Source organism: Lissotriton vulgaris, unplaced genomic scaffold (genome assembly GCF_964263255.1).
Source record: "Lissotriton vulgaris unplaced genomic scaffold, aLisVul1.2 SCAFFOLD_2026, whole genome shotgun sequence".
Lineage (NCBI taxonomy): Eukaryota > Metazoa > Chordata > Amphibia > Caudata > Salamandridae > Lissotriton > Lissotriton vulgaris.
In genome coordinates, this window is record NW_028251261.1 from 322,531 (window position 1) to 350,437 (window position 27,907).

Genomic DNA, 27,907 nt, shown 5'->3' on the forward strand with positions numbered 1-27,907 from the left:
TACATTACTAGTGGGCTTTGAAACAGAACATCCACTTCAGGGTAACAAAAAATAGAACTAAAATTCAGCAAATGAGTAATAACACCAATGGGATGCCCTGAATACACTTGAAAAAAGGGAATGTATAAAAACTGGTGTAACTCCAAAGATTTTCTGGAAGGAACTGACCAAGCCAGTCCCAATATTTTAAAAAAGTGTGCTTTAGCGGCAGTATTGGAAGCATTAAATATGCAGTGAACTAGTTCACCCAAATGTAATTGGAGATTGGTGATTAACAATGACTTTATTTCAAAGGATGTCCTTGCAACCTGCAATTGAAAGGTTTCTCAAGCAGATGTTTATGCTACCACTTTTTGAAAAAATAGTGCTTTGAGTCTGCTGAGCTTGTTAAAATCTGTCTTCAAAGTTTAAATGTAAGGCTACAACGAGGTACTGGAACCCCTTTGAATGGCAATGAAGACCACGTTATTTCAGCAGGTCACTACCCGGAAGACCGATAAAATATATAGGATCCTGGCCTTTATTCCACAACAAGGATGGTCATCTAACATTTAGGGCCGGATGTAGGTCGCCCAATACCGGTCGGTAACGGCCGAAATTACCGAATTTCTGTCTTTACCTACCGGTATTTGGCATTTGGAATGTAGGTGGCATTTTTGTACGATTCGGTATTTTACCAAATCGGTAACTTAAGGAATCGGTAAATTAACGATTTCTTAACATACAGATTCGCTAAATTATCGAATCCGTAGTGTAGAGGGCACTCAAGTTGGTGGTAAATGAAGAAAACCATTGAAAAAGCAATTTTTTGCTTTTACAACACTGCGATGTGGCAGACATATGCACCCATGCACTATTCAGGGGTGCAACAGGGTGTCAATGTGACACCCTGCCACCCTTGTATGTGTTCCCCATTTACCAAATCGGTATTTACCTATTTAGTAATTCCCATTCATTCCTATGGGCCTCCAGGCCGATAGTAATGAATGGGAATTACCGATTCAGTAAATACTGAATCGGTAAATACCGAATTTTACTGATTCTGTAAAATTTACCGAAAAATTACCTACATACTATTTACCTATTCTTAAATACCGAATCGTAATGTTCAGTATTTAACCCCTTCCATGCTCATGACGAGCTCAGCTCGTCATGAGGCACAGTTGAGCTGTGCTGATGACGAGCTGAGCTCGTCATGACACCAGCAAAATGGCAATTTCCAGCACAGGGGAAAAATAACCACAGCAGCGATGTGGTTAAGAATCGGTAAATAGTATTTACCTACATCTGGCCCTTAGTATCTTCCATTCGATAGGACTATAATGAGGGGAGGAGCTGAAGGGGCTGGCATTGATTTTACCTTTTAGAAAAGAGGACAAACTAGCTACAGACGCATTGCATGCGCCATTAATTGTAACTTGTTTACAAATGAGTGAGTGTCAGACAGAAGAGTCGCAGTCCTTTCCGTTAAGGAAAACCTCTTTGTTGGCTCGTTCACAACGATAGGTGAAAGTGACCAGAACGCCTAAATGAAGCTTCTTCCTAGGAGTTCATATCTACTGACAGGGAAATGTTTAATGCAAGCTGTGAACTGAAATTTTGAAATTAGCAAAGATATTATGCTGTGTATTAACCAGAAAGTGGTTAGTGTTTTTGCTATTGTGAGTATTAGCTGTTCTAACTTCTTGAAATGTAACATGGTGAATGTGGCATCTTTTTTAGCCAGTTAATATCTACTGACAGGGAAATGTTTCACGCAAGCTGTGAAATGAAATTTTGAAATTAGCCAATATATTATGCTGTGTATTAACCAGACAGTGGTTAGTGTTTTTGCTATTGTGAATAGGAGCTGTTCTAACTTCTTGAAATGTAACATGGTGAATGTGGCATCTTTTTTAGCCAGGAGTCCTTGTTTACATGTTAGATTGAAAGGCAAGAATAGCTGACTTGAATGAAGGTAACGCCATGGAAGCAACCATCCTTAAGAATTTAAAGAGTCCAGCTAAACTGCATGATAAATCTAAGCAGACTTTGCCTGTGATACAATGAAGACATGTCACTTTGCATGACATCAATACCAGGTAACACAATTTTATTCAATTTGTAAATGTGAGAAGACAATGTTGTATCACGATTTTCAAAAATAGCCAGCACTTTATCGAAATTATCTTGATCAATTTGTTTTAAAGGTTGGGCCGTTTCCATTTATGAAAATTTCCAAATGTCATTATATGTGGCATAAATTAATCTTTCAGAATGCAGAGACTTAAGACTCAATAAGAAATCAGATAGGCCTATGTCTTCCGACAGGAGAAAAATATGTTGTTTTTCTGCAGACAGTATTGGAATGTTCCAATAGGTGGTGACAATACCTGAATATTGAGAGAATGATGGGGTCTGGTCTGCTTGTCTTAAACCCCGGGGTGGAATTAAATAAATGAGTATAGCAACCATTTGTGTCAACTGGCCGCCATCACCTCCCATAAGGACCTGAAAGTGTGGAGTTAAATGTAACAATATGCAATACACTGTTGAGTCATTCTTTAGTGTAATTTTTCAGATTTTGCCAATTATCAAATCGGGCCATAGAGGGAATGTTTGGTGCATTCATGTGTTTAATTTTTGATAGTCCCAGACAGGTTGTCTGTTGAACAGTATCATTCAGAGAAATGATTTGTGTGGGAATTAAACAAGTTCAAAACAAAGTTTCCGCCCCATGAACTTGCCAAGTTTTGGTACCCCAAATTGATGTCATGTCAATGGTATCCTTCCAATATTCATAGCCTATTACAGCTAATTGTGTAGCAAATGAGTCTGTATTTATTAGCTTAATTTGACTAAGCAAATATGTCTTTGGTGGTGTAGGGACAACTTTGAAATAATATGATGTTGCTTCTGATGTATAATTTCCAGAAAAAATGTGATCCCTATATATTTGTGAACTCCCTTGTGGGGGAGTAGGAAAATGTTCCCATTATGTGTAATTAAAAAGTATATATTGAACACTAGCTTGATGTATATAGTGATGTCCATAATGATGGTAACAGAACATTTCACCAAAACTAGCAGAATTCAAATATAGATCCTCTGCTTCAAAAACAGAGTAATATTTCAGCTCCGAAAGCATGGAGTTTACAGTTTCAACATCCCAATCATCAGATCATAACTCAGGTACAATTACATCAACAATTGAAACACTAAATACATAAGGTATCTGCAGAATTTCTGTAGGATTGAGTATATTATAAGGTACTTTACCCAAACAATGCCATCTGTTACTGGAACAGCTGAAAGGTTCACAAGGGACAAGTCACTTTTTAGCTTATGCGAAGGTGCATGAGGCATCAACACGTTATCAACCAGTTCAGTGGCAGAGCGCTCTGGGAGATAATGCCCATTAATCAGCAAGAAGAAAAAAATCACAAATCCAATCCACAGGAATAGAAGAACCAAGGAAAGTGTTATTCAAACATATATCCAAGGAGAGAGCAGATAAATGTATTTCAGCCAAGAAAAGAAAACATAGATCCATGTGGGAGGAGTGTGCCTAACAGAAGAACTATCAAAGGAGTCAGAAGAAAAATCATCTCAACCCACACATAACCCTGAAGCTGTTTGTCCAAAAACTGGTTCCACAGGTACAGTGGCAAGACTGGAAAAATCCAAAAGCGGTGGATCTGTATAAAAAACATCAGCTGCAGAAGACGTAGTAGTAAGAACAGTATTAACTTCAGTTGTGTGGCTGGAATTTGTAGCTGTATTGGGAATTAACTGAAAGTCATCCTCCTCCCCCTTGCCCAGGTGAGGAGAAACTACCACAGTGGTGCTCACAAGCTGTAGAGGAATATCCTCTTTGGTAGTGAGAGGAAGAACTACCAAAGACTCCTTGTGGCCTACTACTTAGAATCAACCACATGATGTAATTTGATGTGATCAATGGAGACAAAAGAACTGTCTTTAGAACCAGGAAGTAATGGCAAATCACAGTTCTTGTACCTTGAATGCCAAGGAGCGTGGTATGACGGATCAAACTCCTTCTTCACAGCCACCTGTTTTCGTACAAGATCCCCAACTTTTGAAATCAAGCTGGAAGGTTCTGGTTTCACCTTAATTCTCGCAGAGGCAGATGTCTTCAACTGCTCTTTGGATTGGTTGTCACAGAAGATTTGTAGATCCTTTAAGACAGCATATCAATCATTTACATCAAAGTGCATGGTTGCCACCACAATGTCTGAACCATCAAGGACAGAAACGTACATCTTGGTGTCAAAGAGGATCTCATATGAGGTGCGGCCACCCAGAGTTCTATTAGGGAGATTGCTTAGTGCGTGTTGTAGGCCATATAGGTGGTAGATCCAACTATGACCCATACCTAATACTCTAGCTGTTAAGGACTGCTTTAAGTCATGGTTCATCCTCTCCACAACAGAATTGCCCTTAGGCCGATATGGGGAAGAATAATACACCCTTATGCCCAGGGAAGTTATAGTATCCTGATACGCTTTTGAGACGAAAGCCACTCCCTGTTCCTACTGGACATACAGCATATTTTTCTCCTGATAAAGACTTGCATATCTTTACTAACATTGTGAGCTTAAGCCGAATGCTGAGCAAGAATCAACTGCAACTAGGATAAATGTAAACATAGTATCTGAAATAAGAGGACCACGATAGTCAAGATAAATGCACCCAAAAAGCTTGTTGGAAATCAACAGGTGTGTCTGTGGTGGGCTAGCCATGGTGGAAGATTTAATTTGTTGACAAATGTCCCAACAAAGGACATTTTATTTCGCCTGTTGATATGAGATTTGTCATCAATAACAATGTTGCAGAAATGAAATTGTGGCTGCCACATCTGCGTGTGCAGAAGCAACACCTTCATGCACAACTATCACTAAAGAAAACCTGTGATCTTGATTGGGAATCAAACAATCACCAAGCCCTGGCATAGTCTCAAAAGGAATGTTCTGTTCACTTAAGTGGTATGAATATTTAGAATGAAAGCCCTTAGGTAAAGAGGTGCTGTCTTTGTTAGCATTAATGGCAGACAATATGTCATTATCTATCTTTGTTCTAGAACAAGTAATCACAGCAACAGTAGCAATTGCAAATGCACATTTGGCCACTTCATCATCCAGAGATTTTCCTCCAACCTGTGTTCCCACATGCTAATGACTCAACAGATGAATAACTGGAGTCTGTGCCAACCTATCTTTAAGGGTCACCACTTTCACCCAAAGCATTGTTTGATTGATGATGTTACCTTTAGAATTTTTGAATCCATTTTGGTGACAATAATGTAAATTATCATCAAAGGACTGGGAAGGTAATTCGAATTGCACACTATAAGTGTGAGAAATTCAGAATCCGTATGTTCCAGTGCAAGAAGCAATGCTTTGAGTTCAGTCAACTGTGCAGTGCAGTCTCCTAAGGAGTGCCAGTTTTTTGTGTGTTTACAACAGTTGCGCATGCAGCAAAATATTGGTATTTGGTGATTATAGCAGACTGGGTTGAAACATCAATAAAAATCAAATTTATACTGTCAACCGGGTTTATTTTACTCATTTCTCCAATACAATCCCCAGCTCCAGAAAGACCACCTTAACCTGTCTTCATAGACTGCTCCCCCTCTATAAAGAGTCAAATGACCCCTCGTAATTAGGACCACACTGACATATGACAGATAGAGGTCAATTTTTTCTATTTTTCCCTCATGCTTCCACCACCCCCCGCTACCCGGCTGGATAAATGATCTGTCTGTTGAGATCTAGTCTAAAGTTCTTGATAGTATAGTACCAGTGTTGAAATGCCTATTTAACGCAATATTGCTGAAAGGGGGAAAATCCCTGTTGTCTTGGGCTGAGGCCATGGTAACATTGATCCTGAAACCCAATAAAGACCCTTTGGCAGTGGATTCTTATAGGCCGATATCGATTTTGAATACCAATTATAAGTTTTTTTCAGGGACATTGGTCTCTAGGGTTGTCCAGAATATTAAATGGGTTATTCATCAAAATCAAAGAGGATTTATCCCTGGGAGGCAGCTCAATAAGCTTACTTTTGGGATGCTTGGTTTGTGGATCTTGTGGAAGTTTATAATCCATCCATAACAGTTGTAGATGTTGACGCCACCTATGCGTTTGATCAACTTCACTGGCCCTACCTCTGAGAGGTTTTAAAGATCTTTGGGTTTCCTGAGAATATAGTAAGGGCTGTCCAAAACCTGTACTGTTTGCCCAGAGCCAGGGTATTGATTAACGGGGAGTTATGATATTGGTTTAATATAACACGGATAACTAGACAGGGGTGTCCCATGTCCACACTTTTATTTAATCTCTACATTGAGCCATTCACCTCCCTGATTAGAGAGGATGCTACCATCTTTCCATTCAAGTTTGCAGGGATAGTGGAAAAGTTGTCATTGTGTGCAGACAACCTTTTACTTTATACGGTTAACCCTGACGTGGCTATTTTAAATCTAATGGCTAAGGCAGTACTCTTTGGGAAGGCAAACCCCTGGGATCAAGTTGCGAATGCGCTACTTGGCTATTATAATCACGCAGAACTTAGTGGATGTGCCTAGAGTAAATTGGAAGAAGGCAAGTCAGGAAATTGGGAGGTTGTTGGTAAGGTGTGCAAACCTACCCTTAAACAGGTACAGTAGGGTTAGCCTCATCAAAATAATTGTCCTTCCCAAGATCGTTTCTCTTTAATTATATACCCTTATCTTTTGACAAAGGAGAGGTAGCTAAATTGCAGGGGAAGATTGGTAGCTTTATATGGCCCTATATGAGATCAAGGATATCCTGGAAAAAGTTGAGGAGGAGGCTGGAGAAGGGGGGGCTGGCTCTCCCTGATCTTATGACATATTGGTATGCATTTCACATCGAGAACTTCTGATTGATGTTAAATAAAATGGATAGGTCACCATTAGGAATACTTTTTGGGGCAATGTTGAGTGTACTGAGGGAGGGACAGGATCAGTTTCTTTTTAAATATGGAGACCCAAAGTTTTAAAAAAAAGTGAGGTTTAAGATTTTGCAGAGGGCCTTAAGAACTTGGATGTTCATTTGGAAAAAACCTGGAGTTCCTTACAATTCTTCCAAGGCGCTGATTTGGGACTCACCAGGAACCCCTGAGTGTCTAAACGATCTGCTCAGTCTTCTCTTGAAATCTGCAGGAATGTCCTGTGGGGGGGGACTGCAAATCAGCTTTATCTTTAGTCTGCTGGGAAGTTCTGAGTCAATGCACCAGGGGTCAATTAACTAGATTTAAATACTATCAAGTCAGCTCCTGGTGGGCAAGACATGTTTGGAAGGAGGGGGAAGAGGACTCCTGGCTAAGCCAGGAGATTAGAACTGGCCCTATCAAAAAGGAAGTCTCTTGGTGGTATCATACACTGCTAGAGGCCGATGATGACATTGACGCAGATATTTTAAAGCTTTGGGCAGAAGAACTGGTTGATCTACACATCAGGGATGTCTGGTTTGATTCATTTGCAATACTCCGAGCAGTGGTGAAACCCGCTTTTCTCAAGCGTAATCACATTTTCACTATGTACAGAGTATATTGGTCTCCAGCAAATCGCATGCCCAAGATGCATATACCCTCTGACAGATGATATGCATATGTTTATGACGTGCCCCAGGATCATTGATTATTGTACCGGGCTGTGTATGTTCTTTACTGAAGTAACGGGCCTGCAAGTCAAGGTAAGCCCTATGCTTATATTTTTTGGATTTCGTCCGGACGATCCCACCCTACCCAATACTGTCATCTTCAGATTTATTTTCTTTACGATCCTATTGGGGAGACAAGAGATTTGCAGGTCTTGGAAATCTGGAGTCCTCCTCCTTTCTTCTAATTGTATTAAAAAAATATTTTTTACAAGTCAGTTTGATATGGCCTGTGATCCTAGTAGTCAGAAGAAAGTGTGGATAATGTTGGTCGATTGAAGTCAAAGTTCCAGGAAGCGCAATTATTAAGCCAAATAATCGCTGTCGGTCCTGGTCCCTTCTTTGCTACGGGCACACCGGTGAACGGTTGGACGAGGAAACAGCTTTTTTCTTGGATGGAATGGCTCTACCCCATGCTGTGGTATTTGGCAATTGGAAATAGGGTGCTACCAACTAGAGAATTGGCAGAATGAGGACACAAAAAAACAACAACACTCTAGTCCCCAAAAGACCCGTGAAAACAGATCATCACCTTTCTCTTCTCACTCATACATGTCCATAAGAAACAAAATAAAGAGACAAGGAAAATGTTCAATATTTATTGAAACTATTGTGTTCTATTATGAAACAAGTGTGCTACAATTATAAAAAATACATACACCTAAGCAAAGTAAACAACATTACTAGAAAACATAAGACAATGAAAAGCCCTAACATGGTAAATTATATATCTGTTTAAGTTTACCCTCACTATGTGAGCAAAGGGATATATATCAGTGATCTCTGGAACTTGCAACAGACCACATACCTAGTATTTTGTGGTTAGGTGGTCCGTATTGTAAGTATAAACTCAGTTTACGGAAGGCTGGGGCACCCGGTCCATGACCTGTTCCTCTGCAAGGATCATCGTCTTCGTTTTCAAAAAGGTAAGACTTGGTTTATATGATAAGAAGTGCTGTGTTGGTAAACTGTAGCTGTGCGTTTGTGTTGTGTCTAAAATGTTAGGAGATATTGCTGACCAATCACATGAGAACAGTGCACCATGTTGTTTAACCTTTAACAAAATGTTCAGACTGAGTCCCGAGAAGGAGAATTGCATGAAAAAAAACATGTGCATCATATTCTAAAATAATAATGTGGCACAAATGCAAATGTATAATGTGTGACTGTACGAAGTAAAAGGCAGCCTAAAATGTGTCATATGCAGAACTAATCAAGGTAGGTCCAGAAGGGACCTTACTACAATTGCTTCCTCAATGTATGTACTACATCCCTCCTCCTGCAATGACCAGGTGTTTAGCCACCATCGCAGCCCAGAACAGGCACACTCTGATCTCAAATACAATTCCACTGGAGTATGGTCTGACAGACCCCAGGCGAGCATTTGCGTATCATCTACCTCTTGCAATTCTGTCTTGGGAAATAAGAAAAAGTCCGGACAAGAAAATGCTTTATGTGTCACTGAATAAATCGTGAACCCCTGTTCCTTTGGATACTGGTGTTGCCACACGTCCACCATGCCCAGTTCCCCCGCAAAGCGTGCCATCAAAGACTTGCAAGTGAGTCATGTACCCTGCCCTCTGCTGTGGTTCCAGGCCTTGTCTACTACGCAGTTCCAGTCCCTGCCCAGAACCAGCTGCCCAGCATGACTCCCAGTAATGTGGTAAGGGTTTCCTGGAAAGTGGTTGTAAAAGGAGGTGGGACGTAGATGTTAACCTATGTCAATGGGCCGCAGTTTAAGAAGACTATTATCACCACATATCTCCCCTCTTTATCAGACAAGTAATGTGTTAATCTGTATGGCACATGCCACTTTATTAGAATAGCCACTCCTCTGGCTCTCCACATGAATCCAGAGCGATAGACCTGAGTGCAATATAGTCTTGCTAAGAAGGGGACTTTATTCCTAGATAAATGTGTTTCTTGTATGAACAGTAGGTCTCCCCGAAGTCGTTTCACCAACTTCAGCACTGCCCCTCATTTTATTTTGTCCAGAAGACCAGTCACATCCGATGGTAGAATCCTGAGCTGCCCTCCAACTGTTTCTTGGGTAATCTTAGCAATGGTCATTGAGGGCATCTTTCAAAACGTTCTCATGTGTCATGAATGTGGCGAGGAAGCCATTCCCAAGATGTGGTCTTACTATACTTGGGGTGCGAACAGCAAACTTAAAAGAAAAACATATCCCCACCTACTTCGCAGACATGATGCATCTGTCACTGCATGAATGAGGGATGGTGCCAACCAGGCATTCAAAATATTCCAGTAACAGTGGTTCATCTCCCAATCTCCCCTGCAGATAATGAAGGATATCTTGACTGAAGAAAAGAAGGAACTTATACATATAGAAAATGCCGTTTTCATGCCACTGCCCACCTTGCACACTTGTCTCTCCTCTCAGGGCTTCTCTCACAGCCCCCAAGGTGCCATCAGTTTGCTGTCACCAAGCTGCCAACTCTCATCATGTCATGCACCAAATTCCACTTCCCTTCATCCAACACTAGACAGATGGGCCGCAGACTGCAGGCTCCCCTCGGAGTAGCTCCCTTTCAGCTCACCAGGTGCATCAGTCTGATTGGTCTGGTTCCAAGACCAGCAAAGGTCTTTAAAGTCTGCCCTGTGCAGCCTGATGCACATGACTTGTCCCGGGGGGGCCGAAGCACCCCTAGCAGTGGTTTTCTCCCGTCTTTGGGGTCAGTGGCATTTATAGATGGTTCAAGTGGCAGAGATTGGGCATTATGAAACAGAATGTTGAAGGATTACTTTGGTGTGAGGCTCAGAAGCCGGGGCAAACCTTGACCGCCATGTTTGGTCGTTAAGCCATGCTCTCCTCCCTTTTTCAATTCCTAGTATGCCTCATTTTGTATGTTAAGCATCCAGTACTTACGGTTGCATTAGGATTGTATTAGCTATTGCATAAAGAAGGTTACATAGCAAAGACAATTTTTCTTGCAATGGAGCCCTGCGGTATTCGTAACAGGAGGCCAGACAGAGTACAATATTGCTCTCTGGAATCGTTTTTGAAGATATTTCGGAAGCATCATTACACACTGGAGCACACATGACATTAAACATCCACGCCATAGTTGCATTTTTGCACCATTCCCTTACTAGAAAGTTAAAATAAGCCAGTTAGGTAATATGAATTCCCAGCACATGTCTGATGGGAAAGCAGACTTCCTAGACCACTGTTTAGCAGTAGCAGACTGCGCAGAGGCATCAAGCCAGCAAAGCCAAATGTGAAAAAGTAGCCCACAAAAAAAAAGATTATCATAGTGACAGTATTGTACAATGAAAGATTTGGACAATATTTTGTGACTGTATAGTTCCGCTCTCTTCGTTGTGAGCTCCTATGTATTTTGTAATGGTTTTCTGCTTACCCAAATGTCATTTTTCATGGCATTTACACAGTTGTAGTCAATCCTGGTTCACATAGTTTGATTTTATCACAGGCAACATTTAACACATGTAGTTTTACCACTTGAAAAAATATTGAATTAGAAAAGCTCCCTGACATAGATTTGTATGTAGTAATATCACATACAGACTTTCAATCAATGTGGGTGATTTCCCCGCAGTCTTCATCTAATTTGTGTGGTAATGGGTTTCATGCATGAATTGACGATGACTTAAGTTGCATAATTTCTATATTAAAAGTTGCAGCACTAGATTTTGATTGAAACCTTAAATCGTATGTTAAACTCCTGAAACACCTTTTTTACCTAAATTGTTAGGGAATTTACATTCTTTATCCTCTGAAATGTATTGCAGTATGAGTTGTAAACCCCAGCCCTGAATCACTTCCTGAATGGAAGATTGGTCCTGTTTTGTGTGGGAGGCAAACAAGTGTGTTGTCAGAATGTAGGTGTCTTTCCTCATCTTCGCACCCTCCAATCAGCCATCCAGAAGTATTTCTTATGTATTGACTTACATCGCAAGAAAATTAAAGATCCACTTGAAGACTTCATTCATACTACAGGAAATAGGCCCAGGTTAAGAAGTTGCAGTATAACAGGAATATCTTTAACAGACCTTTCCTTTAAGATCTACATAGATCCATTATGTATGACTTTCTGTCAATGACTAAATTAAGTAGATTGCTCTGTCTCTGGGTCCGAATTTCAAGCACCTATTCAGCATATTTTTGACTATGAAATAATCATGTGAGTTGGAGTGATATGATTGTTCTATCTCTTCCTCCAGATCCTTTCATTAGTATGTGTCTTCCATCTCAAAATGGCAGTGTCAATACATTTTCAACCCACAGTAAATTATATTGAGTATTTTAAAAATCACTACGCCTATTTGAAGATTTGTATGGGAAATGTATCTGATAACATGTAATTATTTTAGCAACAGATTGCAAGAAAGTCAGGATCTTATTAATGAAAAAGGGACGTTTTCTAATATGTTCTCTTTTTCCCTCATGAAATGCAAAACAGGTGCAACAAAGAATCATACTAACATTCTTAGAAAATATACTTTACCTCACGAAGACACAATTTATATTTTCTTGTATATTTTCTGTAACTCTTTTGTTCTCTTGAAATGTCATTTCCAAACACTGTCTTTGGATTACGTCATTTTCAGGGATGCATGCTGGTAAACGAAAGCTAAATATCTTTAACATGTGGCATAGAAGAGACGCACACATAAACCCAGATTACCGGAAGGTGTTTGCATTCACATAATGTTGACTTTCATGTGGGGAAGGTCTCTTGAAATGAATGGATGTTTCTTTAGTCATATGTGCATGTCCTAAAAAGAGTGAAAAGCCAGTTTTGCCTATAATAAACCTACCTTCAGTCGAAACTAGGGTACATGGTCGATAGCAGCCAGAACAAATTAAAGGGGCAGAGTCACTTCTCCTGGGGCACTTTGGTATTACAGAAGGGGCCGCAGATGCTTGTGCTACCCTTTCTGTAACACCAATAGCGTTGGCGCACATAAAGCAAAGAAGCCTTCTGGAGGCACACTGCCAGTGCGCCACCTAAATGATGGCACATTGTTAGTGCGACTCCCGAGAGCAGCCCTCTTCAGGGGGTAAAGTGTGGTCCCAAGGATCCCCGACAGCCCCTTGCAGGCAGGTTGCCGTCTGCACAGTGAAACACTGAGCAGCTGTAAAGCAGGCGCTCTGTATTTCATGTGCATGCGCTGCCTCCAGGGCAGCACGAGTTTGAGGCTGCCCTGGGAGCAGCACATTCCCCATAATGTGATGCTCTTTACTTCATTGCACCAGGCACCCCTTTTTAAATGTGCGCCCGGCGCAATGAAGGAAACTGCGCCACATGAGTGATGCAGCGCCTGGTTGCCAAATATGGGCTGCTGCGTCCAACGTAACCTGATAACACATGTAATGCTGGATTAACAAATACATTCAGAAAAGCTATTTGTAGCATCAAAATGAATAATGTTCATGACCCTTACTCTTATGGTGTTGTTTTGTGGCCATTGTATAGTGCTTTCCTTCCGCTAGTCAAGGCCCCACAGCGTTCTCCACCTGATTTAGAAGTTATTTAGCCTATCTTCCAGTAAGTGAATGAAGAAACATTGATGATTGCAGTGTTATTTATTGGAGTTTTGTTTTGCATGTTAGGCCTGGAAAATGTTCACCAGACTTGGCAGGTCAGCGTAGCAGCTCCTTAAACATAAATTATAAAGTGAAGGAAGTGTGAGAGACAACTTCACAAGAAATGACTTCAGTTTTCATAGAGCACTAGACTCACCAAATAACCAATGCATTTACAACAATAATTAATAACCACTGGATCAACTACTATCTTTGGGTTGCAGAGCAGCGTGCTAACCTCCATAAAGTAATTCAATGCCACATCAGGGGAAATACGCACTATAAAAATAAAATTACATTACAATATAGGCCGCATATACAAACAATGACTTTTTGAGGTCAGATTTATGCGATTTACACAGGGTGATTGTCTATATTGCTATTCTGAATTTAAGACGACTTTAGATGATTGCTATTCACTATGAAGCATCTTCCAAGTTTTGCCTGGTTTCACTGGGAAAGAGTATACACTAAAGCCCAGATCCTTGTAGGACCTGTAAGTCCATCAGATAAAACACTATGACTCCAATGGAGTTATGTGGTATGGCTAATACTGCATTTTATAATACAAAACTTGTGGTCCATCTGATGCATCCAAAATATCGCATGAAATATTGTTTACCTATGCAGAAATACCAGTATGTGGACAAGTTTAACTGCGAAAATATTGCATGAGATTATTAACTTTAGTGATAAATTCTACATATGATAATTATATCATGCATTATTTAAAACAGCAAATGCAAATGCGCTAGTTCACTGTAAACCAGTGGAATGTATCCCTGAGAAGATCTTCATCTTTAAAAGAAGACAAGCAGCAGTGCCAGCAGCTACTTCCGCTCACTAAATACGCTCTCACTGTAGGATTTTTCACCCAAATTACTCCTAACTATGCAAGCGTATGTAATCACGTTATTGGTAATTCTGCATCAAAGAACAACACAAAATTACTAAAATTACTCTGATTACTCCTACATAATTGAAATCCTGCCCAGGCCTAGAATAAACCCCTATGGAGATGGAGCTATATAATCTCTTCCTGTGGTAGTTTTCTCTAAGTATATTGATTTTTTTCTCCACCCCTTTGTCCGCACTGTTCCATTATTTATTAAAAAGAGCAAAGACGTTCTTACTCAAATTGATGTAATTGAGTGCTGTTTCAACTATTTATTGATTACCCTCGATGTTAGCTCTTTATATATCAGCTTTAACAGCACACTGGGTATGCAAGCTTGCCGGCATTTTTGGGGAGCTTGACCAATTGTATTTTATGGTCATGTTGAAATGCTTCTTTCCATGAAAACTTCCTTCTGTCTGACTAATAACTTTGTTTTGCTTGATGACAAGATTTTTCTACAAACACAAGGACCTGCAATTCCACACCTGCTTTGCCCACATCTATGAGAATTTGGTGGTCAGCTGTTTGTGAGGAGCAAGTAGTTTAGACAGTGAACAATCCCAATTTCAACAAACACATTGTTTCCTGGATCAGATATGGAGATGACCTGCTTATTATAGGAGAAGAAGACACATCAGTCACTAATTAGCTTATTGAGACACTGAATCATAACAACTATAATCGACATTTTACCAGGACAGTCAGTGTCCAAAGCATTGATTTTTTCTGTAGATATTACGGTAAAAATAATAGAAGATCTTATTACTATACATCTCTTTTGAAACAAATTATCTAGCAACATCTTACTCTATGCTAAAGCAGTCATCCTGTCAATTTAAAATAAGGATTCCCCTGTAGGGAATTCCTCCAGATAAAAAGCAATAGCATTGATCATGATATTTTTTGAAGTGCAGGATCTGCTCATTGGCCTTTTAAAAGATTGAGGATACTCTAAGTGTGTTTTTGAATACACTAAATCTAAAGTAGACCTACAGATAGAAAATAGCTTACTCCGCCCTCCCTCATGATGGAAACTATGAAGTAAGTTATTAGGTTCATCCCTACTTAAGCACACAGTACAACATCAGATTTATCAGCACTTACAGCACACAATATATTCAAATAAAAACTCATGTAAAACATTAGAATATTTTACTATCAGATCGCGTGAATGCAAAAATAGTTGATCCCAATCGCAACATCTCCACATAGTATATAAAAAGAATCTCTCTTTGAGAGACAGATTAGTCAGAAAAGAAAAAACCTCCACAGAACAGTATGGTGGCTTAACTAATGTAGGGCTTTCAATTTCAGTGTTTTGTGCCCCTAATTATAAGGCCTTTAAAAAGAGTCACAATGTGAGATAATATTGATAATGCTAAACTTTTGTCTATTCAACAATAAATTAAATGCCATTCTGAATAACCCCTTCGATGCTTGTGACGGAACGATTCCGTCACAAGCGCCGGTTGAGCTGTGGTTATGATGGAACCGTTCCGTCACGGCCACGCCCGTTTCATAGAACCTTCAGCACAGTGCGAAAATTCGCGCTGCGCTGAAGGTGTTAAGCCATTTATATTTTAACATTTCCTTGCAAACTCTAATATGTGGGCTGTATAAATCATCCTGCTAAAGAATAAGCTCTACAACATGTAAGGGCCAAAATGAATAACAGTTTCCTTTGCCCTCTGACCAGACTTTTTCATAGTTTAAATAAAAGTAATGCTAACTTGCTTAGATTATTTATGACTGATAGAATCTTACCAAGAGTTAGATGAAGTGGTAGAGATTTAATGCGCCAAGACGTTTGGAATCCAGATATATTGTAGAATTAGAGACTGTGGCCCCCCATGGTCGGAGTCAAGATGAGGAATTAAGCATTCGGAGCATTCACTTAGGAATCAAATAAGTATGTACTCTGCTCCTTATGTGATGTTGATTATTATAGTTTTGTATTTAATGGTATTTCAAAAGGTAGCCAGGCCCTGCAGTCAATCCCCTGCTCTGCATGGTCAATGGCCAGAGGATGTTCGTAACAATGGGTTGGGGGAGGTTGGCCACATGTAGGGGTTTGAGTTGGAACTATACCACTAAAGTGGGTCTTTAATGGTGAGTATAGTCTGCTTTGGCAGTCTGTAAGGCTATAAAATCATGATACAGGAAAGGTGGTTCTAGGAAGAACATTTGTTTTTATGTATTTGTTTTGAACATTTTTTTTAAATTCTGTAAATTTGTTTTTCTGTGGGTGATGAACAAGAAAACCCAGAAAAAACAGGGCATTCGTTTTTACAAATGGTAGATGATCTGCCACCTGCTTTTAATGGAAATTTGGCACTCTGTTTACCCACAGAAAGCAGTTTTCACAACCCATGCACTACATTCCAATCTTTGCATAGGAGCATTATAGGTCCCCGGGTAAACTATCCCCAGCTTGGAGACTCTGGAAAGCAACAGAAGATGTAGAAGGTTTGTCCTCTTAATCGCACCTCTATTTTTTTGTGTGAATGCCATGTTATATTATTCTAAGATGTTTGAATATTCCAGAGATGCCAAGTTAATATTTTTTTGTTTTTACCACAGTTAAATTCTCTCTTGCATATGTTGCAAGTCAAACTTCTCACGGACACCTTTTTTTGTCTTGCGGGTATAGAGAAGAACACCAAAACCGTAGACTGAAGGGTGGTCCTCTCCTCTTCTACTTTCTGAGCCTCATGATATTTTACCTGGTCTCCTGCTGATGCCATAATAAAGTCTGAGTATGGCTAATCTTACCAAAATAACAAAGTGTGGAAACAATACAGCTGAGTGTGATAGATGTGATGTCTCGCAAATCCAGATCTGTAAAGAAAGTGATGAGATGAAACTGCTTCCAGATCAAAACTACTGTGTTAGCAAACAACCAGAAAAAAGTTTTACTGTACATTTCAGGCTCCATTGTACTGCAAAAGCTTTACTGTACATTGCACGCTCCATTGTACTGTAAAACATTAAAAAAATGCATACATTTTCAAAAAATCTCTAGGTTCAAAGTTTAAATAAAATGAACCCTTAGTGGTAAATACAGCTTTTAAAAAAATGTCTGGGCCTGCGGTACTGGAACAGGAAGTGAAACCTACGCAGGACCCCTGCAGTACCCTTTAATTCACTCTATAGATCCCACAGGAGTCTGTGGTAATAAAATAAAATGAAAGAAGCAAGTTGATTGATCACCCAGGAAACACAACTCAAAATTAAAACCCAGAGCCATTAGAAACAGCCTCAAATTATTTTCCTTTCCACCATTACTGGATTGGTGTTTAAGGGAGACATATTGGGGGCATGGCTTACAGCGCAGGGAAGATGGCAGTGTGAGCTTACTGCTCTGTCTCAAAGGGATGCTTCATTTATTCCTTCAAAGCTTGCATAGTAGAAATACCATCAGACTTGCAAAATAATGGAGCGCAGAATATAAGCAGCGAGAGGAGAGTAGTCAAGGTCCTCACTTCAATATCCTTAATACAGAACCAAGACACAGTGCCACATGGTCTGTCTGCCATACAAATTCCAGCGGGGGGGCAAAAATGAATTAACCCTGCTCCGGATGGCTACAAGAACGCCATAAATACTGACTAAGAGGATGCAGCACATATGAAAAACAAAGTAAGATATTTAATACCTTCATCTAGTCTGAGAGATTGCAGGACTAAGGAAGCCGTTGAAATCAATCGCATGTAGGGGGCCTGACTCTAATATGGCGGCCAAGGCTTGATTGTTGATGAGCGTTGAACAAGAGGGGGCTGAGCCACTATGACAAAAATACCTGCTGCCGGCGTATTGTACACAGTCGGCAAATGCAGCCATTATTATGTGAGATAGAAGATGTACGAATGCCCCAGAGAGCGACTAGTTTCCTGATGTCCTGTACCTTCCTCTCGAGCCACCAAATACTGCAGGAGCGATGATAATCCCACTCCTCTACTACAAAACCCGCCTTCGCCACTATCTGATAACACACAGTGGCACCTGGCGAATGCCACAGAAGAGGGTGGGGAAACACAAAGGAATGCTTGGAGATGACACAGGACCTCACTCATGGACTGTGGACCCTCAAGGTTCTACAAAAGACAAGAAACAAAGAAAGAAAGAAATGTGATATTATACATTCATATCCATGCGTGCTTGGATGGACGTAATTCAGTGAAAACACAGTCAAATAAATGCCTTACCCTTCTTAAAGGGTCCAAATGCTCTGGGATCCTGTCACTGTCTTTTTCCACGTTTTTACAATGTCCAAAAACCCATTATATGGTTCCTCCAATTAGGGGAAAAAAGCCGTCAAAATGAGGCAAAAAAAACCTTGGCCAAGATGGACTGCCATATTGCATTTTTAGTTGCCAATGACACAGTGGAGGTGATGAACAGTTGGTGGTGTTCTATCACCGCCGTAATCAGGAATTTGTTTTCCTGTGGACTGAATAGTGGGTTCATCTTCTTCTTCTCCTTGTCCTTCTCCTTCCCCGAGGTCCCTGGCTGGTCCTACAGGGGGTTTGTTGGCCTCTGTCGTTGCTCCAGCTTCCTCCATGGTGCTTTTCAATAGTTTGGGCTTCTTTTTCAGCTTTTATGGTGATTTTTCCCGCCTGACGTGGGAATAGCAAGCCTGGCACTGCTTATCGCCGATATTTTTATCGTTAATGGGCCCATCGCAACTTTTTTCACGTTCGGGTTTTCCTTTTTATCGGCATCCCAGTAATTTTAACATGGACATTTGACGCGCTATCGGGAAACTATTGCCTGTTGTCAGCGTGCTGAGAATACACAGTTTCCCGCAATAGACAGCGTTATGTAAAATTGTGATAACCTGGGTTGGCGATAATTATCGTCTGTTCTTGAGAACATCCCCCTCTATGTTACATCACTCATGACGTGTTAAATGAATTTGTGTTTTACATTTTTTTAACATTACTTTTTCTCTTATTTCAAAACATAACTAGATAGATAGATAGATAGATAGATAGATAGATAGATAGATAGATAGATAGATAGATAGATAGATAGATAGATAGATAGATAGATAGATAGATGGATAGATAGATAGATTTGAAGAGTGTAATAATGTATTACTATTACTGAGGGTGGCGGCCACAACTCAAGAGAGATTACCAAACTCATTTGAGACAGGATTCCCCATCACTCTCTTGAAAAAATTGTAGGATACAGAATATTATACTCTAATTGTCTGCCTGTATGGTTCATGGCTTGGTATTTTTACATCTGCACTTGACTTATTGAAAGGTATTAAACCAATCACAGGATGAAAACTGTTTCATTTTTGCTACAATGTAAAATCACACTGACAATATGTAATGGCTATTAAGAAGGTATTTCCCAGTGTAAAGTAATACTTTCATGCAATGTATGAGGCAGCAACATGTTCTTTTCTGTGTCTATTTTTCTGTATCTTGATAATAAATTGAATTTGACCCTTTTCGCTATAGTAATAAATGTGTGAATGCTTGTTCTGGTGACATCATAATCTACAAGGCCAAGGCAATTTCGGTCATTATTCCACAAGATATTAATGCTGAATTTATATCTTATACATTATATGTTTAATTTAGAGTAGTTCACTTGAAAAAACTGTTTTCTTCAAAGTGCCCCATAATTAGCATTTTTTGCTGCCTAATTTAGATGCCCTATAATGTATTCCCCTATGCCACATAGTCGCCTTGGTAATGTTAATGCTCTCCAGGGTGGTTTGTAGACTGTCATTAAGCTGAAGGAATTTGTATATCACAGGCATCTGCGAAATAATTTCCATATTTCATTATTCTGTGAGTGAGTTATAAAGGTTTTTTACATTTACATTGAGTTCAATAAAAGCATATATCATTATATATATATATATATAGATAGACAGATAGACAGACCGTGAGAGCAAGTCAATGAGAGAGATATGATCAGAGTGTAATTTGCTACTTATTACCATTGTTGATGAAGGGAAGGGGCATAATGACCCACAGTTGCACAGTTGTCATTTATCAACCCAACATGTGACCTTTTCGGTTACTTGAAAAAAAGAAAACAGTGCACTACTTCAAATAAAGCATTAATCAGTGAATTTCTATAATGATTGTATAGATTGTTTATGGTTTAATTTTGAACATGAATCATGGGGGATCATGGTGATGACTGGTGTTGCTGTTTTCCTATTGCAAGTATCCCATTTCTGTTCACTGCTTACTAATTGTCTGAGGATGTTTTATGCTTGACAATTAACCACTTCCAGACAGTCATCACAGCATTACAGTAAGATTCCAAACAAGTGAATAAATAGGCTTTGTGACCCTATACGTACATTAAACACAATTGTCTCAAAGCTAATCGACAGTTACTCTATAAAATGTGTTTGTTGGACCTAGTAAAGTATTATAATGTTAGTATATGGGACCACTGTGCTGAAATAGATGTAGACGATGCAGCTTCTCACCAAGAAAGCAATCAGTACAGCCTGTGGGACAGACAATGCACTTTTGGTGTGCTGCACAATTTTAATTTCCAGATCCTATCAGTGTCTGCACTGTTTGATTTAATTTCTGAACAGTTCAGGGAAATAAAATGTTTTTTTGTGGAAAACAAATTTTGAATCGTAAATAGTCTGCAAAAATGAAAGTCATTCCAGCGAGCTCAGACATATACCTCTGAAGTTGTGTCATATATATATATATATATATATATATATATATATATATATATATATATATCTATATATATATATATATATATATATATATATATGTTTAACAAAGGGAGACGAAGCTGCACTTCTGGGATCTTAGTCACAGTGTTTATTTGGCAGACAGCATTTCGCACCACAACGCGTTTCAACATCCGTCTTTTTCAAGTGGTGCCAAAATCATGTTGCTCTAGCCGACACGCCCTACATACAATTGATGGCATTCTGGGAGTTGTAGTGTCCTTATGTGTAGTACATAAAATCCACAATTCACTTGCACAGTGCCTTTTTATATTTCATTTTCCCATATGCCTCATTATACTCATGGCAGTCTCAAAACAGTTCTCTTTCATTTCATTGCCAGTTCCCAGGCCCTTACTCACATTATTTTCACGGACCGCTTCGGTGTGAGAATTCAAGGACAGCTCTCACCTTAATCTTCATAATGAGACTGTCCTTCAAGTATGAATTTGCGCTAGGCGTTGATGAAGTCAGGAACTCGTACCCAGCTTCTTCTTGTGTGTAGTACACACGCAGGAAATAATTATCTCCTCGCCATGTGTTTGTTGCAGGTATCCTCATCCACCGGGCGCTGCCACTTTAATTGCAGCGCCCGGTGGATGAGGATACCTGCGCAAATTCATACTTGAAGGACAGTCTCATTATGAAGATCAAGGTGAGAGCTGTCCTTGAATTCTCACACCGAGGCGGCCCGTGAAAATAATGGGAGTAAGGGCCTGGGAACTGGCAATGAAATGAAAGAGAACTGTTTTGAAACTGCCATGAGTATAATGAGGCATATGGGAAAATGAAATATAAAAAAGCACTGTGCAAGTGAATTGTGGATTTTATGTACTACACATAAGGACACTACAACTCCCAGAATGCCATCAATTGTATTTAGGGCGTGTCGACTAGAGCAACATGATTTTGGCACCACTTGAAAAAGACGGATGTTGAAACGCGTTGTGGTGCGAAATGCTGTCTGCCAAATAAAGAACACTGTGACTAAGATCCCAGAAGTGTAGCTTCGTCTCCCTTTGTTAAACATTTAACTGGGGTTTGTGGTCTTTAACCCCCAGCTGCACTCGCTGCAAGAGCGCGCCGCTTTTTGACCACCTTTGCTTTGAATATATATATATATATATATATATATATATATATATATATATATATATATATATATATATATATATATATTACCTACTGGCTATCGCCAGTAGGTATATATAGTTAGGATTAATTCCCTATGGGATTTTTGAAAATTCTATGTCTAATAACTTTGGCGTTTGTGGACGGAATCGGCTGAAATTTTCAGGAAAATGGCACATTTTGTTTCTGAGCAGCCCCTGAAAATTTGGGGGGGTTTCGTCAAGGGGGGGCTGAGAAAAAAGGGGGGTCCCAAAACGCGTTTTTAACATTGAGTTTTCCATAGGGCGGTTGGACTCACTTTTAGCTCGAACGGCTGAATGGATTTGCACGAAACTTGGCAAAATTGTAGGGACTGTTAGCCCGATGTGCCTTTGCTAGGTCTCAATATATGTGCTCCAGTAGTTTTTGAGAAATTAACGTTCAAAACAAGATATATATCTGTAACAGCGCTCCGGGCTGTGCTCCGGTCCGCTTACTTTTCGCGAAACGGAACTTTGCGCGCAGAAAGCTGATTGGCTCTCCGGTGTCTGTCAACATTCTAAACAGTCCGGAGCGGCCGCCATCTTATCTCTCGGTAGGATCGAGAGAGAAGAAGAGGTGAAAAACGAAGGGGTAATTTATTGAAAGGGGGCAAGGTATACCCCTCTTGACCCCCTAGGAATGTTGTTGGGGTTATTAAAGGGTCCCGTGGGGAAAATAAAAAAAAAAATGATTTTTCACGGTAGAAGCGCTTCACGGGCCGCGAACTGGGCCGCAAACTGGTAGCGAAACGGGAATTCGCCATTTTGTGCTTCGTTTTAATTGTTTAGAGACAAAAATTATCGCCGCACATCGGCCACAATGCATGAATATCGCTGAAAAGTCAGCGATATTCATGCATTATCCAGCAAATGCTCTTAGCCATGTTATCCACCTTCCATTGGATAACATGTCTAAAAACTGCTCTGTGCGGGAGCTTTTTTTTTTTTTTTTGCTGCGTGACGTTTGTTAACGTTCGATTCGATGGAAATCAGGAAGTGTTGACCACCATTTTGTCACTGCGAGTAAATATTTTGTTATAAATGAATCCTTATTGATAAACATTGTCTGCGCCATTTTGCGTTTTTGTCCAATGCCACAATTTTGTCGTGCACGGCAGCCATTTTAGATGCCTTGACCAGGGCCACTCTCTGCACGCCGCCGATCCTCAGCATGGCTCCCCACCCTCGCAAGCATCTCCCCCACGCACTGGTCACCCCCGCTCTCTCTCTCATGCATGGGCCATATACTTCCCCCCATCTGCGCTGCTCTTCTCTGAGAATCACACCCTGTGCCCGCCCGACACCTCCCTTTCACCCTATTCACTAACGCACCCTCTGACACTCCTCTTCCTCTGTGTCCGATTGTCCAGGCCGGACCCAGGCTATCACCTAGCCCTGCGGATGTAGTTTATGGCCCCAGCTGTAGAGTATCCAGACATGCCAACCCTCCCGATTCAGGCGTGAGACTTCTGATTTCAGTGCTAGTCTTTCGCTTCCCGATTCCAGCAAGGAAAAACTCGGGGGCATATTACCAACAACTAGCGATAATTTTTGTCTCTAACTTGTTTAGAGACAAAAATTATCGCCGCACATCGGCGAATTTTATCGTACATAAACCTTGCTATTAGCAAGGTTTATCGCAAATGCGATAAAAAACGGCCGCAATGCATGAATATCGTTGAAAAGTCAGCGATATTCATGCATTATCCAGCAAATGCTCTTAGCCATGTTATCCACTTCCCATTGGATAACATGGCTAAAACTGCTCAGGGCAGGTGTTAGGTTTTGGAGATATTCGCGCTTAGCACGAATATCTCCAAAAGTTGGTAATAGGAGATAGCGATGGTTAGGGACTGTTTCCAGTCGCTAAAATCTTGGCACGCCCACTTTGCATGTCATTAGTGATAAATATCACTGATATGCAAAGCAGGGCCCAAGATGGTCGCTATCTCCTTTTAGCTGTCACTAACTGGTGTTAGCGACAGCTTGGTAATAGGGAGATAATTTTATCTCTTTTTTTTTTGGCTTTTAAAGCCAAAAAAGCGGAAATAAACCCCCTTGATAATATGCCCCATGATTTCTCGGGGGTTTCAGCTGACAGGGCTTGGTATTGTGTTACGTGCTAATTCTTCCAGGAAACGTCAGAGGGTCGATGCAGGGGTTCTAGAAGGGGTGATAAACCATTTAAGCCTCATGAACAAGCGCATGGTCTTTTAAAGATTTGTGAAGTACTCGGGGCGGCGGTGTGTGTGTGCCCTCTTTCAGGAGCGGGCGGGGGGGCACTGCCAGCAACTTGCCAGGCCAGGCAGTGTTCAACACGTGCATCACCCTTTCTCTGCCTGCTATTGCGCTCCATGCTTCGGAAAGGTAAGAAAAAGAACGTGCATTTGAGTTTGAAATGTCCGATCTTGTAGCAGTACACTTGCAAAGCCCACACATGACAATAACCCGATTCAAGGCCCCATTCACCCGATTTTTTAAAGATATATAGTACTCCAACAAAGTTAGATTTTAAAACTTTATTAACTTTTAAATATAACGAACGCAACAAAAACTGTAAATATATTTAACCATTTTTTTAAATTAACCAGAACTATAACTATAACAACAACAACAACAATAATATAACTTTTATGCCTAAATTACGCAAACATTTAGCTAATCTGCTAAAGGGGGGAGTCGCCATTTCTTTACAATAATCAATAATGAAAAATCCACATCAATAGGGTTGTCCGTTTTCTCGATGCAGCACTATAGTGCAACATACACAGCACCTGGGGTGTCAAGAGTGAACAGGTCTTTCTTTGTTCCTTAAGATGTTATCTGTGTCAACCTCTTCCGAGAATGCTGATTTCCTTGTGTTTCTTAATAGCATTGGTGTCTGTACACTTCTTTGTCAATTCTGTGAAGATGATAACTGCTTCATAAACAGACGATATCTTTGTTTAGTCATTAGTGTTAAGTGTGTCTGAAACTACAGTGCCCTTCTGTTTTTTTTTCTTCAGGCTCTACAGAGTTTTGTGTGTTGTTCTTTTGAGCGACAATTATTCCAGAGGTTTCAGGTTTACTTGTTTTGTCCTGCAGTGAGTTAACAGCTTTAGAGAGTTCATGTTTATTTGCTATGTCCTGCTGTTCGTCAACTGCTTCAGAGACGTCAGCCTCATTTGTTATGTTTCAGTAGATCCTGGACCTGCCCGGCCGCGCCCAAAATGGTGCCGGTGTAAATGGGACTCGTAACTGCTTGTTGTGTACTGGTTGCCCAACCTTGATATCACGAGATACATATGCAGTTTTGAAGCACATGGCGGAGGCTTGTCTGCTGTAGTGGGGCGCCCCTTTATCGTTTCAGTCGCCATTCCGCCCGCTTTTGGTACACTGTGCCTTTTCCGCCATTCAGCTGTTTAGCGCCCGCTCTTACGGCTACAGCGTCTCGCTCACCATGTAGTTGAGTTGCTCCCACTCTTGCGGTGCAGCGATAGGCGGCTTCCACAGGACTCTTAAAATGGAGGCCGGCTCTTCGGATTTGGGCCTGGTCCAGTAAAATGGCCCTGGGACACCTTGGAACTCGGACGCTTGTCTGCCAGGGCTTGGGTTCCATTCTCGAAAGCGTCCCCTCAGCCTTGAAGATTGTACAAAAGTCTTGGGGGCCGTCGACTCCCGCAGGCTTACGGTGGGGAGCGGCTGCCATGATTGCTTGCGGAATGGCCACGACGGAGCTACGAGATGGTGGTGCTCTCATGGTGACGCCAGCTTCAGTCTGAAACATCCAGAAACAAGGTGGGGCTTTCATCGTTTGGGAAAAAAAATATTTTAATCCAATGAAAAGTGTTATTTGTAGGTCACATGACCTAGTCTTACATCATTAGGAAAAGAAAAGTAAAATGAACCAATGAAAAGTTTTATTAACAAGTCACATGACCTGTTATGCTTACGTTACGCGCTGCGCGGCGCGCTCTGGATCGTTTCCGGGAAGCTGCGCCTTGCGCACCGGAGCACTTCCGGGTGCGCTAACGCGTCGCGTCATATGACGCATTACGCGACAATGCAGGTCCAGAATATAGTCAAAATGTCTCCACCAACCAGCGGTCGGAATACAACCGCTTTCAGCAGTCCAAAAAGTTCGGTTAAATCTTAAGAGCGGGAGCAACTCAACTACATGGTGAGCGAGACGTTGTAGTCGCAAGAGCGGGCGGTAAACAGCTGAATGGCGGAAGAGGCACAGAGTACCAAAAGCGGGCGGAATGGCAACTAAAACGGTAAAGGGGCGCCCCACGACAGCGTGTCTTCAGGTCAAACGGATTGTGGGACAAGGTCCAGAATGGAAGATTCTTCAAAAGGGAAAAAATTCCGCCGGACCCCGGGAGGAGGCCGCCTATGCCGGGGGCGATCTCAGGCCTCACCAGGGCAACACGACTTGGGGAGGGGGCAGGAGCCAAGCGCCCCTTCTCAGTCCGCGCCATCTCACCGCCCCTCGGGGGCCTCCGTCAAGCGGTTTAGGGAGGCACCGTATCACATTGTTTTCCAATGCAGTCAGGTCCACAAATGGACCCCACTTACTTTGAATAGTGAAGCTGCAGCAGGTGCAAATAAGGTTTAAACAGTGTTACAAGAGCTGCTTAGAACTCTGAAGTATGGCACTCAACAACCAGGACTTATGCCATTTGTGTAAGGCAGTGACATGGAAGCAACTCAGGGACAAAAAGCATGAACGAACATTCACGTATGAAAATCTTATTTGGGGAAAGGGTAGAATCCAAACGCCCCCTGCCAGTTCGCGCCACTACACCGTATGTGGAAAATCTAAAGCCATCGTTCTACAAACTCTCAACGCTTGCTATCAGTGCATGAGTTTCATGCTCGATCGATTGAGCTAGCCGGATCGGGCAATAAAAAGTATAAAATAGTTATGTAAATAGTTATTTAATAAAATGTTTTACTCTGTTTCTTTGCTGGTGTGTTGTGTATATTTATAATATTTGCATAGGGTTTGTCGTTATTTTGGGCGGTGTGGGTGGCGGAGTCGAGCTGTCTTGCAGCCCTCATGGTGTGGAGCTCAGTTCATTTCACTATTTTCGTATTTCTCATGAAGGGTTGTTCCTAATGTTTGTATTTTACCGAGGTCAAAAAGAGATCGAATTAGTGGTCTACTGATTTTGCTCGATTACTTTTATTTTTTTACACAATTTTTCACTATCTGCAAAGACTAAACAGAGTATTGCGACTTTGTGCTTGTTTGTAAATAGAGAATGATCCAAAGAGAACCAATTGTAAAACAGTAAATGCTTGGATAATAATCAATCAAATGGAGAGACAAGCAGGTACGACGGATTACAACAGGGGTAAAGGTCTGCGTTAACTACCGTTCACTATCTGCAAAGAGAGAGTACTACTAAGAGAAAAGAGGGGAGTGGGGGGGGGGCAGCGTTCAAAGCACATCAGCGTGCATAAATACGAAACGTTTTTACCTATCACGTACTTGACATTTGACAGCTTTTGATATTTGCTATTAAAAAATCATTGAAATTCACAGAAAAAACCATAGGTTATAGTCGATATATAGTTAGGAATTAGCATTTACAAAACCTTGAAAATTCTATGAAAAAACCATTGGTTATAGAACATATATAGTTAGGAATTTGCATTTACAAAACCTTATTTTACTCGCATAAAACCATTGAAATTCCATATATAGTTAGATGCGCTAACTATATATCGTGCACCCGCAATCCACTGCTGATGATGTCACATATTACATCATTCATGACATGGTTAGTGACATCACTGATGACATCACTGATGACATCTCAAATGACATCACTGATAAAATCACTGATAACATGTCATTTGACATGACTGATCACATCACTGATGATATCATTC

At 40.8% G+C, this 27,907-nt stretch overlaps 1 pseudogene; it reads right to left on the bottom strand.

The window, feature by feature from the left end:
• Positions 1–2,974: 2,974 nt before the first annotated feature.
• On the bottom strand, positions 2,975–21,437 carry LOC147662960 (uncharacterized; annotated as a pseudogene).
• Positions 21,438–27,907: the final 6,470 nt, after the last annotated feature.